Source organism: Rattus rattus, chromosome 10 (genome assembly GCF_011064425.1).
Source record: "Rattus rattus isolate New Zealand chromosome 10, Rrattus_CSIRO_v1, whole genome shotgun sequence".
Taxonomy (NCBI): domain Eukaryota; kingdom Metazoa; phylum Chordata; class Mammalia; order Rodentia; family Muridae; genus Rattus; species Rattus rattus.
The window spans coordinates 29390428-29404674 of NC_046163.1; the positions used below are offsets into that span (position 1 = coordinate 29390428).

General features: G+C 40.7%; 1 protein-coding gene across 1 annotated transcript in view; it reads right to left on the minus strand.

Moving 5' to 3' along the window:
* The window catches only part of Pla2g4a (phospholipase A2 group IVA), a 141026-nt gene that overhangs the window by 124257 nt on the left and 2522 nt on the right, over window positions 1-14247 (minus strand). The gene's annotated exons all lie outside the window — the stretch shown is intronic.

The window sequence follows — 14247 nt, forward strand, 5'->3', positions numbered from 1 at the left end:
TATTGTAACTACATGGAAAGTATCTTACAAGAATAAGTTATTACTCACATGAGGAAAACTGTAATAAATACATATAACTTAATTCCTAGAACTACTAACAAACTCATTCCAATATCATTGAAATATTAACAACATTATTTAAATTAATCACCAGGCCAAAATGAGACAAACAAGTAAAGTGGTTCACCAGAAAAGAGCTACCAAGTATGGAGAACAGAAGACTAAAAATAAGTCAATATAGAAATGAGTTGTGGGTGAAAAAAAACCACAATGGCAGAGAGAAATTCAACCTTGTCTCTACCAACAAAAACTGTGAAACCAGATGAGGTATCACACATCTGGAATCCTAGGACTTGGTAGGCTATGTCAGGAGGACTCTAGGTGCAAGGTCAGCCTGACCAGAGAGAACCCTGAGAGCTAATGTACTGCTCCTGGTTGCCTGCCAGGAGTAAATCATAAGACTCTATTGTTGAAGGCACTGTATACAAGACTAGAGAAGAAGGTGGAAGTGATTCTGCCTCCCAACTAGTGGTTTTCACAGTTTTCACAGATACTGTGCAGGCTCTTGGGATGCTCGGGAATAATTATCACCAACATCGTTAGCTATGGACCCTGCATGCTGCATTACCAACCTGCAAGGCAAAATGGTGCAACTTTGGCATGACTTGTGGGTTAACCAATTACTTTCTAATTGGAACTGAGGTCTACTCCACAAGTGGGAATCCATGTCTGGTGCTGAAAACATGGTCAAAAGCCAATGGTTGGTGAAGTCACAGGGCATGAAACCCTGGCTTGCCTTTTGTTTTTTGTTTGTTTGAGAGAGAGAGAGAGAGAGAGAGAGAGAGAGAGAGAGAGAGAGAGAGAGAGAGAGAGTATACAGATACAGATATTGATATAGGTATGATGGTTTGCCAAGCTACCTTACAAATATTTATGCTTCTGCCCATAAATAGTGCCGGTGTCAGTTTTGATCCCGTAGCTTCCCTTTGCAGTGTGTAGAGGTTACTGTATAGACTCACACCTTGTCAAAATGATGAGAATAAGGCATCCCTGAATGCACAGTCATCTGCATCACCTTTTCCAGAGGCTCAAGGAACACTGCAGACCAGAGAATGGAAAGAATTTAAAAGCCATAGAAAGGGGTAGAGTGGTGTGGAAGGCTGTTGTTTGGACATGACAGGATCATCTTCCTAAACTCCTGGCATCTCTGATCGCCAGCACAGGACATGAACAGGATGGGGATATGCAACATCATGTCCTGGAATAGGATGGGTCTCACAAGCCCCAGTGTCTCTCTGGAAGACCTATAGGAACTTAGTGGGTGCTAAAGGAGAGCAACATTTTCTTGAGTGCTAGAGCCACATGTCAGCTGTTCATGCTTTGGTAAATAACCTATTCAATTGCCTGTGCTGTAACCCTAATGCATTTCATTGATTTGCAGAAAAAAATTAAACACCAATAAAACATGAAAGTGTGTGTGAGGGTGTGTGTGTGTGTGTGTGTGTGTGTGTGTGTGTGTGTGTGTGTGTAGAGTAATCAGCAGAAGTGGAAACGAACTGAGGGTATGCAGTCAAAATATATTGTAAACATGTTTGAAAATATCACAGTAGAACACATCATGGCACATGCTAATAACAATCTAAATATAAGTAAATGACAATAAACACATGCACAGATGAAAAAATAATAAAGAACAGCTACATAGTAAGAAATGTTCTCAAAAATGAAACAGCAAAGCTATGAACGTAGATCTGTCCTCCAGTCAAAAGTCAGTGGCTTTCAGATTGAATAATACCGAAGACTTGTACACATATAAACAAAGTCTGTAATACTTTAGTATTATATCATAAATATGATATACTACTGTACCAATGTTAGTGTCCTGGCTTTGGTTGCATACAATGAGGAACCTTAGTAAATGGCTCGCAGAACTCTGCATAACACTTTAAGGATTTCTTATCTCAATTATCTTTAGTTTATTTTAAAATATAGTACATGTTATGGGGGCTATGGTGATGCGTGCTCTTAATCCGAGGGCTCTAAAACAAAGGAAGGTGGATCTGTGAGCTCAACATCAGCCACATAGTGAGACTCTGTCTCAAAAAAGAAATGTCAATAGACTTCATTTATATGTACGATTTTCATTCCTAAGGAAATTAAAGCATTCCTAAGGGAACTGGGTTGGGATACAGTCACTTTTCCTCGGGACAAAAACCAGGCATAGTTACTGTCAATGAGTCCACTTGTGTAGTTCTGGTTAGGAATCAGCTTCCTCTCACCCACTTTTGCCCTCCAGTGACAGAGACAGTAACGGCAGCAGATACCTTAGGTTTCTGTGGTATTAAGACATCTCTACCCAACTATCCATCGTAAACACTAGGAAAATGTCTTTACCCCCACAATTAGCTCAGTCCTGGAACTCTTACTACAACTAAGTTACACAACTGTTAGAATGACTGTTCATGAAACAGAAGGTTTTCCCTCATTTCTTCTAACTGGGCTAAATAACCAGTCTTCCTGTGAAAAGACTATCTTGCAAGCCTGCAGTAAGAGATATAACCTTATGGTTTGATTGTTTGAAGGGTTACTGTTTTGTTTTGTTTTTTAATTTTATTTATATGAGTACACTGTGGCTGTCTTCAGACACACCGGAAGGGAACATCGGATCCCATTACAGATGGTTGAGAGCCACCATGTGATTGCTGGGAATTGAACTCAGGACCTCTGGAAGGGTGATTAGTGGTCTTAATCATTGACCCATCTCCCCAGGACCCCCTTTTTTATGTTTTTTGTTTTGTCTTGGTCTTTTTTCCACCCCCATACCCCACCCCCATGCCCTATAATTAGAAACCTCTGGATTATTCAGAACTGGAATACACGTCCCAACACACACATGCTTCTGTTGGCTTTCAATAAGTAATTAATATCGGATGCTGTGACCAAAACCCACTTAGTCATGTTGGGGTGACACAGGCTTCTCAGAAAAAGTGGACAAAAACTAAACGTCTGACCTGAAGTGTTTTGTCACTTCTTTCTCTTGCGGAAGGTGATGTAACAGAGAGAGAGAGTATGGTATAATTAGAGTCATGGCATCTGGAGGCAAGAAGGAGAGGAATTATGCTTCCCAGGTAGTGACATGAGCTTTCACAACAGAGCACCACCTTCTCAGCCAGAGCCAGAGCTGGCTCTCTCTCCTGTCCTGATTCCCCCATGCATTCTGCTGTATGAAATGAGGAAGTGACTCCTCTGTCTCACAGACCCAGTGGATAAAATGAGCAAATGTATGTCAACTCCAACCACAAGCCAATGAAATGAGTGAAATAACAAACTGGTGTTTACAAAACAGAGGCTCTCCCAAGCTGCCTCAACTCTATTGGAGGTATTTGGCTCTGCTGAGAGCTCTAACAAGTCTGAAATTGGCCAGTTTATTGAGGAGCTCTTATAAGGATCTTGTGCTTTTTTTGAATGGTCAAGATTGAGTTTCGAGTAGAAAATATGAAGTGCTTACACTTCGAATCCACTACGACTTTAAAAAGTAAAAACACTGGGCACTGGCTTGTCTGATGCTAGCTAGGGTCAAGGTTCTCTCCATTATAATGGACACACAGGTGCTCTGGAAACAAAAGAACTTGGCTCTGGGTCCTATTAGCATCTCCCCTAGACATGCATTACCACTCAGGGCTTACGAAAGTTCCGTTCTTGAATGGTGTGAATGATTCTTCTCTTTTTTTAAACTAAAGCTAACCAACACTTTCTATCAACCACAGCCAGAGAAAAGTGAGCAGTAGGAATTTAAACAGTAAATGTGCCAGGCATGGTGACACATGCCTTTAATCTTGTCACTCAGGAGGCAGAGGCAGGTAGACCTCTGAGTTAGAGGCTAGCCTGCTCTATATAATGGGTTCCAGGTAAGCCAAGGCTACATAATGAAACCTTGTCTCAAAGCAAACAAGTAAAAAGGTACTTTAAGAGGAATGAATGTATAAGAAATGTCCCCCAAAACCACACTACTTTAGTACAGAAAGTCTGAGGGCTTCCTTGTTCACTCAGAGATGTAAATGCTCATTCCCAGACTCGGAGAGATGGGTTATCAACTTGGTGGGTTTCTCAGCCCAGTCACACAACCGCAGGGCCTATCCAACACATCACGATGACGCCCCTGTTACCATGCAGTGGAACCCATGCTCTTCCTTTGGAGCTGATTGTTGGCCTTCCTGCTTTCTCTTTTAGGTCTCTAATTCTTCAGTCACATGTGCCTTCCTAAAGCTCACTCTAAACCCACAACCACATACAGAGCACACACCAGAGTATCAAAGAAGGAACAGAGTCTATTGGCTTAAAATAGGACTTCAGAGAAGCACAAACTAAGAAGATACACAGGAAGGGGGCAGGGAAATATCAGGGAAAGACTCAGTGCTAAAGACTCCCAGTCAGCTGCGGCTCTCCCTGGAGCTGTGTGCTTGCCATTCAGTGTTCTGTCTAAGCACTTTGTGAGGAAGCACTCTTGATATATCTACCAGCTTGGACCATCGTATTTCTATATGATAGCTCAGCACAAGCTGTGGACTTTATTACATAGTGGTGGCCCTAACTCTGAACAGCACAAAGAGAGTTCTGCTTCCTTCCCCAGGTTCTCTACTTGGACCAGGAACAATTATTTAACTACTCTTGATAAAAGGACAAATAAGCAAATAAGGACTTTTCATGGAATACTAGAGAAAACTGCCCAGAATATAAATGAACCATGTACTGAGAATGAATGTAAGGGAATTCTCTATTCACAGAACCTAGAACAACAAACTACTAGGTACCTAAGCACTGGCTTATTTCAGTACTAATTTTTTCTCCATTGAACTTTATTTTTGCCACATGTGCTCAAGCAAATTCGAATGGGCAAATTCGACTTAAGCAAAGATGAGTCAGTGCGAAAGGGCACTTCCTGCCAAGCCTGATGACTTGGGTTCAATAACCAAGATCCACATGGTGCAAGGAAGAAAACTAACTCTCTAAGCTATACTCTGACCCACACACCCACACACACACACACACACACACACACACACACACACACACACACAGAGAGAGAGAGACAGAGACAGAGACAGAGACAGAGAGACAGAGAGAGACAGAGAGACAGAGAGACAGGGACAGAGAGACAGAGACAGAGAGACAAAGGAAAAGAGTGAGCACACACAGCTGTTGAACAAAAGCAGTATCTACACACACACACACACACACACACACACACACATTCACAAAATAAACAATTTTAAATGACACAATATCCAGAAACAATTGGAAATTGCTCGAGAAGAAATGAGTTATTGGAAAGCCTTAAGCAACATGCCAGAAATGTCATATCTTACCAAGAAAGAAAGAAAGAAAGAAAGAAAGAAAGAAAGAAAGAAAGAAAGAAAGAAAGAAAGAAAGAAAAAGAAAGAAGACAAGACTACAGATTTGTGACGCTCATTCATTTTCTTGCAGTTCTAGAAAGCGGAAGTCCAAAACCAAAGCACTGCACTTTGTGTCTCCAGCATCCTCTCGTTGCCTACAGGTGGTGGTCCTCTCACTCAGTCCCCACTTGTCTCTTCCTTCTTTCCAAATGCCCCACGTGTCTATGTGTGTTCAAATTTTCTGTTAGAAGAACATCTGTCTGGCTGGATTACGGCCCATCTGACTGATTTTTTTTTTTTTTTAACTAATCATCCCTTTAAAACACAGTTCAATAACTTAGGCATAGCAATCCAGAACCCAGCAATGTGAAACGGATCGTGAATGCCAACGGATCGTAGTTGCTGAGTGAGGCATGCAATGGCAGGGGTTGGGGGGGTTAGGGGAGTTAGCTGTTTTGAGTCCCGCACTGAGGCAGAGCTTTGGTTAGAAGGCAGCACTCACCATTTCCATGGGACAGCCACCACACCTGACCATTCAGCAGGCTTCCATGCACAGCCCTCAGCATTCCACATCAATGAACACTATTTATTGCTTCCCTGTAGCATTTCCCTACACAACCTGGCCACTAGGAAACACTCACTCAGGGGAATGTGCGCATGTCAGAGTAAGCAAACTGCCCAGCCCAGTTTCACACCGAACGACAAACAAAGCAAACCAGCCCAGTCCTCAGATTATTTTCTCATGTTCTTTCCTTGACATTCAATGTTGGCTGTGATTTTCCATCATTTCACCTAAGCAAGTGGCCACTCTGGCCATATTTTAGAGTCGTAAAATTTTGAAGTTGGAGGAAATTCTCTTATGCCTGCCATCGTTGTGCATCAAGTTTATAAGCAGCAGCCGAAGGAACAGACAAGCCCGGCCAAGTTAGCCTAGGGAGAGGACAGCTCTACATTCATAGCTCACTCTCTCTACCTCAGTGTACACGTTAAAGATTTTAAAAATTAATCAAAATTAAAACAATATAAATATATGCATGTTAGCTCGGCCAGTAGGTTAAGTGACCTAGTTACTAGTTTGGTGGTAGAAAGTAGACTTAATGAATGAACCTGAGAAAAACTAGTAGCCAAGTTTCACCATGTTACTGATGAAAGATGACTTTAACCTTTGTTTATCTTTTATACTTTTCTATATTTGAACCACAGTTATAAGCTGGTTGCTTACAAATACTCCACAGGTTGTTTTAAATAAAAACCCTCTTGTCAATTAGACCACCACTGGAATAGAATTACAGTGATGACTGAAAAATACTCAACGTTCATTTTTAGCCAATATAGAGTGAGAAAGTTCTGCCTTTCCCCTTATAGAAACTGAGAAGGTGATTCAGTCAGTGTCAACCCTTTTAAACGCACCTAACAAAGGGGCACAAAGTGCTGAGAAGTCAGGGTGCTTTGAGCCCAAGTGTGTGTATTTTCTGCAGACTGAGAGTTGCAAATATGGCCCTTTGGGAATCCTTGTATTTTGCACCAGGACCCACTGGGTCTTTAACTGATGGATTTTAGTCTTTTTGTTTCTTTTCTACCAGTGATTTACTAGAGCTTGCCCCACAGATAAAGCTTCATATTTTCTCTAAGACAAAGTCCAGGCAAAACCTTCTGCAAATCCATCTGATGAGAAGAACTGTCTCCTGGGAGCCATTTTCTTTCTGAATGAACTTCTGCACTTGGCTTTTGGATCAACATGGATCAGCAACTATTTTGGAAATTTGGGAAACTGGTCTTGTTTATTCTTTAAAGTGTGATGTCAACAGGATGTTTGAATGGAACAATTGAACTAAAATCTTTAAGAGGGGGGTGCGCAAACTTGGGTGAGCGCTTCATACAGCTGTCTAGGCATCATGAGGAAGTTTAACCATTAAACATGAGAACGCAAGCCCACGGGTCCAGGATTGTGTAACACAGAAAAGAGGTTTAAAGACACAATTTTCTTCTTAGGTACAAGAAATCTTAAAAATCTATTTCTAGATACCATGAATGGAAATTCCCTTTCGAAATGAGAAATAAACCCAGTCTCTTGCAGGATTAAGGTATCAGTAAAGATAAAGTTTGTGCTTGAGGGAAATATTCTCAATGGTTCTTAGTCACCTTTTGGTTGTGGTACCTGATGGCAGTCTAGTGAAGGTTAGGAAGGAAGTCCTCAAAACAGTCTGAGGTTAAATTCATTTAATGAAATCACCAGAGTATTAAAAAAAATTATGATGAGATATAGTACCATGGCAGAACTATAGTGGGTAAACATAGCAGGAAATGCATTCTCTCTGTGCTATTGTCCTTTGCTGGAACCATAATGCTCTTGTACTCCACCCTGAATATTATTCAAAGATGCATTGAATTTGATAATAACTTAACATGACTTTCACTCCCTCCAAATATCATCTGCATATTTCCTTGACCTTTGTGCATAAGCTAGAAAGCTGTACCAAAAGTCTTAATCAAACCTGTAGGGTCTCAGTTCAGCTTCTACCAATAGTCTTTTTTAAATATAAAATTAACAAAACAAATGTCTGACAGTCTCCTTGGTTTTACAGATGAGGAAGATGGTTGACTGTTGACTAAACTATAACTTAAGGAACATGGTGAGAAAAAGGAGGGGAGTGTACAGTGACTTTCCATTTCACGACTGTCCTGAAAGCAGGAGGGAAGGGGGGAGAGAGGAAGGAAGGGAAAGGGATGGGTTCCTATCATGGGACAGTGCAGCTATTCACGGTAAGGCCAGAGCCAATGGCACAGCCTCTGACCAGAGTGTTTACTCCACTTACAAGATGAACAGCTTGAGCTCCTCAGACTAAGGCTCCACGTGGTTCAGAAGTGAGGCTCTTTTATGTACAGAGAATTTATGATAATGGCTAATGGACCTCTAAAGCTGTGATTTATTTTTTAGCTTTGAAGAAATATATGAGTCAATATTTCAATAATATCATTTTTGTCGTGGGTAGGAAGAACCCATGACTTTGCTTATAGCAACCAGCTGTTCCCTAAGACTCTGTCCAGTGCTTGAAAAAGAAGCAAAAGAAGTGGCCTTCAGATGAGAAAAAAAACAAAAACAAAAAAAACAAGATCAGGTTGAAGAAAGCTCAGCTCAGTAGTAGGACTCTGAGAAAGATTCTCCTTTTGATTGTTGTTTTATTACTAATTGTCTCAAGCACAATGATAAAGGTTCAGTTTGGATTTGCTTTTGCTTTTGATGGTACTAGGGATAGACCCCAGAGCCCCACACATGCCAGGCAAGGACTCTCCTGCTGACCCCCAATCCTGTACAGGAGAATTCCATGAATGTAATCAAATTCTAGACTATCTTATCAGATACACCAACACTCTGAGAACCAGGTGTTACGACACAAACCTGTAACCCCAGCACGAGGAAGTTGAGGCTCCAGAGTGGTCTAAATACTGAGTTCCGCCTCAAAATGCCTGTCTTAAAATAATAAGGTACTTTTAATTTTTCCTCTGAAACTGGAGCGGTAGACAAAAGGCAGCCTATGTACTTCAAGTGGAACCCAAAGACATCGCTAGGGAGCCAGCAGGAGCCAAGCAGGAGGCAAACAGAACTCAGATCTCAAATCAACTTCAGCAGCTATTCTACCAAGTGGTACATGAGGAAAACAGATTCCAGAACTCGTCGGCCCTTGGAACAGGTCAAAAGTCATTGAGATTCGATGAAGTGTAGAAGCAGGCCTAACATGGACAAGGAGAGGCATGAAATCCAACAAGGGTTTGAGAAGAACAAAGCTCCATTCCTGCCTACTGGAAACCATGCCAAAGTGTGACACACCTTGCCAATTATTAACTAACTTGTATTAAAGAACCCGAGTCCTACACATTCCTGGATTTCTCTGTATTTTTATTTGGGATGTTTTATGTTAAAGATCTGGTACTGTTTGGCTGTTTGTTTTACTGAATACACTGTTTTATTTTCAAGGTTTTCATTTTTTCTTCCTTCTTTCCTTTCTTTCTCCCTTTCTTCCTCCCTTTTTTCTTCCCTTCCTTCTCTTTTTCAGAAAAAAAAGCAAAACAGAAGAAACACTCACTCTAAAATCAACTGCTACAGAGACATAACCCAACCGAGCCATGGTTGTATTTTAGATTCTGAGCCTCAGAACATGAAGAGGCATTCCCACTCATGGAAGTGACTTGACTTCCTTCTCACCCTCCAGGATTTCACCCACCTATATTAGCTTGGGACTGTCCTACATGTGACAATTAGTCACTGAAGAGGCAGCCTTCCATCCCCTGGACAGACCTGGGCACATGGCTCTGAACGGGAGAGTCTTACCTTCACATTCCCTCAAGGACTCTCTACTCTGATGGCAAAGATTTTCTTTCCTGAATCATCAAACATCAGCTTCGATCAGATTATCAGATTGCCAAACGTACTGTAGTCTCCCAGTCCCTGATCCTTCCAGAAAGGATTCTTTCCTTTCTGTATTCAGATGCGCCCTGTCCTCTGACTTCTGCCATCTCTATCCCATTTCTGCTTCCTCCTCTAGTCAGTCTGCCTCCATCACTGCACTGAGATGTACCTGGGGAAGATCAGGAACAACCTCTACCTTCTCTAACAAGGAAGCCAATTCTCCACCCTCATCCTACCCAACCTTTGTTTCCTCTGGAACCACCATCCTTCCCGAACTCCCACATTACCCTAAACCCCTGTTTTCTCATCTGATTTTATGGTTGGTTCTTTTCAGGTTCCGTTACAAATGCTTTTCTCTGCCAGGAGCCCATGGGAGCCATGCTACCCTCATCCTATGCACCTCGAACCCATCGCCTCTCATCCCTTGAATCTTCTTAAGTTGTCTGTTTCATCATTCTGGTTTTGACAAGTGAGAGGCAGCATGGTAGACAATGCAAAGGAGGGAGGAAGTTCCGTTTAAATATTGTAAATGTTTACGTACTTTAAATTTAAATCCCTGGTTGTTACTGGGAAAATAAATATAAGTAATAGATTATAATAACTGTTTAACAGCTTTAAACTACACCTTTTTATTTCGATATTTATATTTTAGTTTTAATATTAGGGCATTGCACATGTTCAGCAAATACATTAACCATTGAGCTATGTCTTAGCCCTATTGTTTCACTATTTGCTCTGAGGCATGACCTCATTAGATTGGCCAGGTGAGCCTTGAACTCACTCTGTCTCCTAGGTAACCCTGATTTACCGGCCTGGGATTATAGGCATGTACCATATAACCTTGATTTCAAGAAATGTATTTAAATTACAATTTTTGCTAGAACAAATCTTTGTAAAGTGTGTTAGCTGTAACTTCTGAGAATCAAGCCTCTGTCAATGCTTAGAAGGTGTTATTTGGACATGTACATTGTACAGTGAAAGTAAAATGCTCTTCCATGAATTATAAAAATGCCAGGTTTTTCTTCTTTAACCTGTGTTCATAAACTCAGTTGATTTTAAAATCATCTCCCTCTTCTTTATGAATAAAAAGGTTATCAAAAGCTATTGATATTTGAGGTCATAGTGGACAGAGTAATTAGTTAATGGTTATTAAGACATCATAATTAGATGAAAGAGTCTATATAGAATAATCTACATCATTGTACATGCATACATCTTAGTGCACTTTCCTCCAAATTGATTTTTAATAACTTCAGACACGATTGCTCTAAATTACTTCTCTTGATGTTTTCAAAATATTGCATAAAATTCAGGTAAAAAAAATTCCACAAAATCAATTGCCTTTTTGTTTCCATAAATAAACATCAGAACCTAAAAATTTAAGTCACATTTTTCTTCCCCTAAATGACCCCAGACAAGCAATATCTTCTGAAATTACAGATCTGTAAACCCAAAAAGAAAATATCTTTCATCCAGGGGTTAACAACCAGTTCTCTGCTTATAGACTGCATTCGACTGGCTTATCTTGTCAAAGCTATGGGCATGAAGTGTGGTGCAAATAGGAAGTGTGCCAATCCACTGGCTGAAATTCTGAAGCTATTTGCTGACCTAATGTTTCTAGAGGCAGAGATGCACCCAGCATCTAGCCCTCAGCTGTTAATTATGACCACGTCATGCATATGCACACTAAGAATAGTTTATAAGCTCTTCTTGACTGTAACCTTCTGGATTGCTAGGAAAAGTAAACTTCTTACTTTGTTCTACAAAGGGTGAAGGCAAGTGCTTTATACTGTCCAGCATAATCAGAGATGAAAAGGACCTCAAGACTCCAAATAGTCTAAAGACTCCCCTCTGTTGCCACCCGGATATAAATCCCTGGGTTAAATAAATATTTCTTATCATGATTCATAAAAACATAAATCAGTCTTTAATATGTCTATTTTGTGGTTTTGATAAAATAGCATATGCCTTATTTAGTTTAAAGCACTATGTGCCTACATGAAAAGCTAAGTAGTTCAAAAACCCTGAAATTACAAATCTGAAACTAATCTTTTCAAAGAGCCTGCGATGTTGGTGCAGTGTCCTATCCATCACCGAGCAGGTGGCAAGGGCAGAGCAATGGAGCTGCTGTGGGACGGGGCTTTGGGAGCATGCGCTGTGCTGAGCCTCCCCTTAGTTGTTCTGTTAACCGCAGCTGGAGGAGGCTAAGAAGCACACATGGAGCACATCAAGAGCAGGGACTATGAACAACTTGGCCGCTCTGATAACAAGTTTCCAAAGTGCATCAGGTGCAGGCCATGGACATAAGCTACTACAGAGAGCCATTTCATTTTTTCCCCCAAATTTCTCTTTTCATCCCTCTAAGTATCAACAGCAGTGACTGCTCTGTTAGTTCAGCCATCAACAACAACATCAACAAAAACAAAGCTGAATGGAATTTTCTGTTCATGCTGTTTGGGTTTTGTTGTTGTTGTTGTTTTGTTTGTTTCTTTTTTTGTTTTGTTTTGTTTTTTTCAGTATTGAGGACAGAATCTACAGTTTAGTGAATGTTTGACAAGCAAAAGGACTTAATGTGGCGCCCAGGTATGCCTTGGATTTGCTAACCTCCTGTGTCAGCTTCTCTCAAGTAGCTGGGATTACCTGCCTGTGCTACCAGCCTCGGTTAAGAATGAAGTTCTTAGGTAGCCTTCTTATAAGCCACTTGTCGCTGTATAAATAGGAGCCAATAATAGAACTCACATTTTTCTTCAAACTAAATGATTGGAAAATAGTTCATAAACACAGACAAATGAATAAGAAAATATAAGTTGAGTCTTGTGGACACACGAGTTTTCTATATTTGGTAAGGATGCCAAAATTAGGCATATTAGGGACACTTAGCTCAAAACCTACTCTTCACTTAAAATACCTGACGTTGCCTGTGGATTCCAAGGGCAAGCAAAGGAGTAGAAGGTTGAGCAGATTGCTCACAGCTGCACGCGTTAAGAAAGAAAAGAAAGATAAGGTCTGCTGTCTCTTGTCTTTCAATCCCAGCTCACTCAATAGGCACTTGTTGCATTTCTCTGTAGACATTTGAATTAATTAACCGATTAAACTGGTAGTGCAGGTTTTCAAAATTGCTTATGCTCAACACTGAATGTTTGTATTTGTTTTAGAAGAAAGGAAAACTGTATTTAAAGATAGCTCTGAGTGGATTAAAAGTCACAGACAGTAAAACACTGAGGGCTACACATCAAGAGCAGCAAAAACATGCTTCAGCCCACCTGCAAAGCACGCATGCGTGTGTGCATACACACACACACACACACACACACACACACACACACACACACACACACACCCTACAGCTGATCATATCAGAAGATCAGAAGAATATTTTCCCTGCTCACTGCCTTCTCTAAAAAAGGACCCCAGCATCATGGTTCCCCAGCTTTGTCGCCCCACTAGTCAAGAGGTAGAAGATGATGAGTTGGTCAGAGTTGATTATTGATAAACGTGAACATTCTTTTTACAAACTTTCTTATGAGTAACCATCACATAGCCAGCTCTTGGCCTTTGCCCTACTTTCTCGTAAGCAAGCCTGGATATCTCTAGTGCTGTGAAAGATGCTACAGAAGGTTTGAGGCATCTTCTCAGAAGTCTCTTGCATTTCCTCAATTCTGGTGAATTATGAGTCTGTGAGAATACTGTTTGCTCTCACGTTCTTGTGCAGTCCCATCCACTGTGAAGGGAAGTTCCATGAAACACTGAGACATAACTCCCTAAAACAGGAGGAAGGTAGTTTCTACAGGATCTCTATTTCTACTTTGGAAGTACATCGTTAAGACTCTTGACATTCTTCAAAATCTATGAGGATGCCGAACGATCTCTGATAGTGCGAAGAATAGCTGTTCAGGTTTGCTAGGCTAAAAGTTAATACTGAGGAAAAACCGTTAAAGTCACATCAAAAGGTGAACCCTTCTAAGTACCATTCCGAACCTGCTGAACTTGGTTAAGAAAGAGATGTGAAATAAGGCAGCGCTCTTCCCGTAGCAGGTGTCTGAATGACTGGATTCTCTGCTTTTTCTGTACGAGACCATCCAATGTTATCTTAGGCAAACTCCAGTACTGAAGCTACTTAAGAAGGATACACTCCTCCAAAGCAAAATGGCAAAGATTAGGTAGTATTCAGAGGCATTTTGTTAAATATTTTGAGCATTGTCAGCACACTGAATTTTATTTTTATTCCTATTTTCCAGCTTAAAAAAAATGTAACGATGTGGAGATTAAGAAACTAGGTGGTTTATGATCTCATTGCTATCTAGAAATGCACTTGTAAGGCTGAATCAGATTGAGCTATAGAGACTGATATAAACTAATATTTATAATCAATCTAAATATTCAGTCATTTAAGATTGCTCAGTTCAGCATAGCCACAGACTGAAGACAGCTCATGGTAAGAACCAT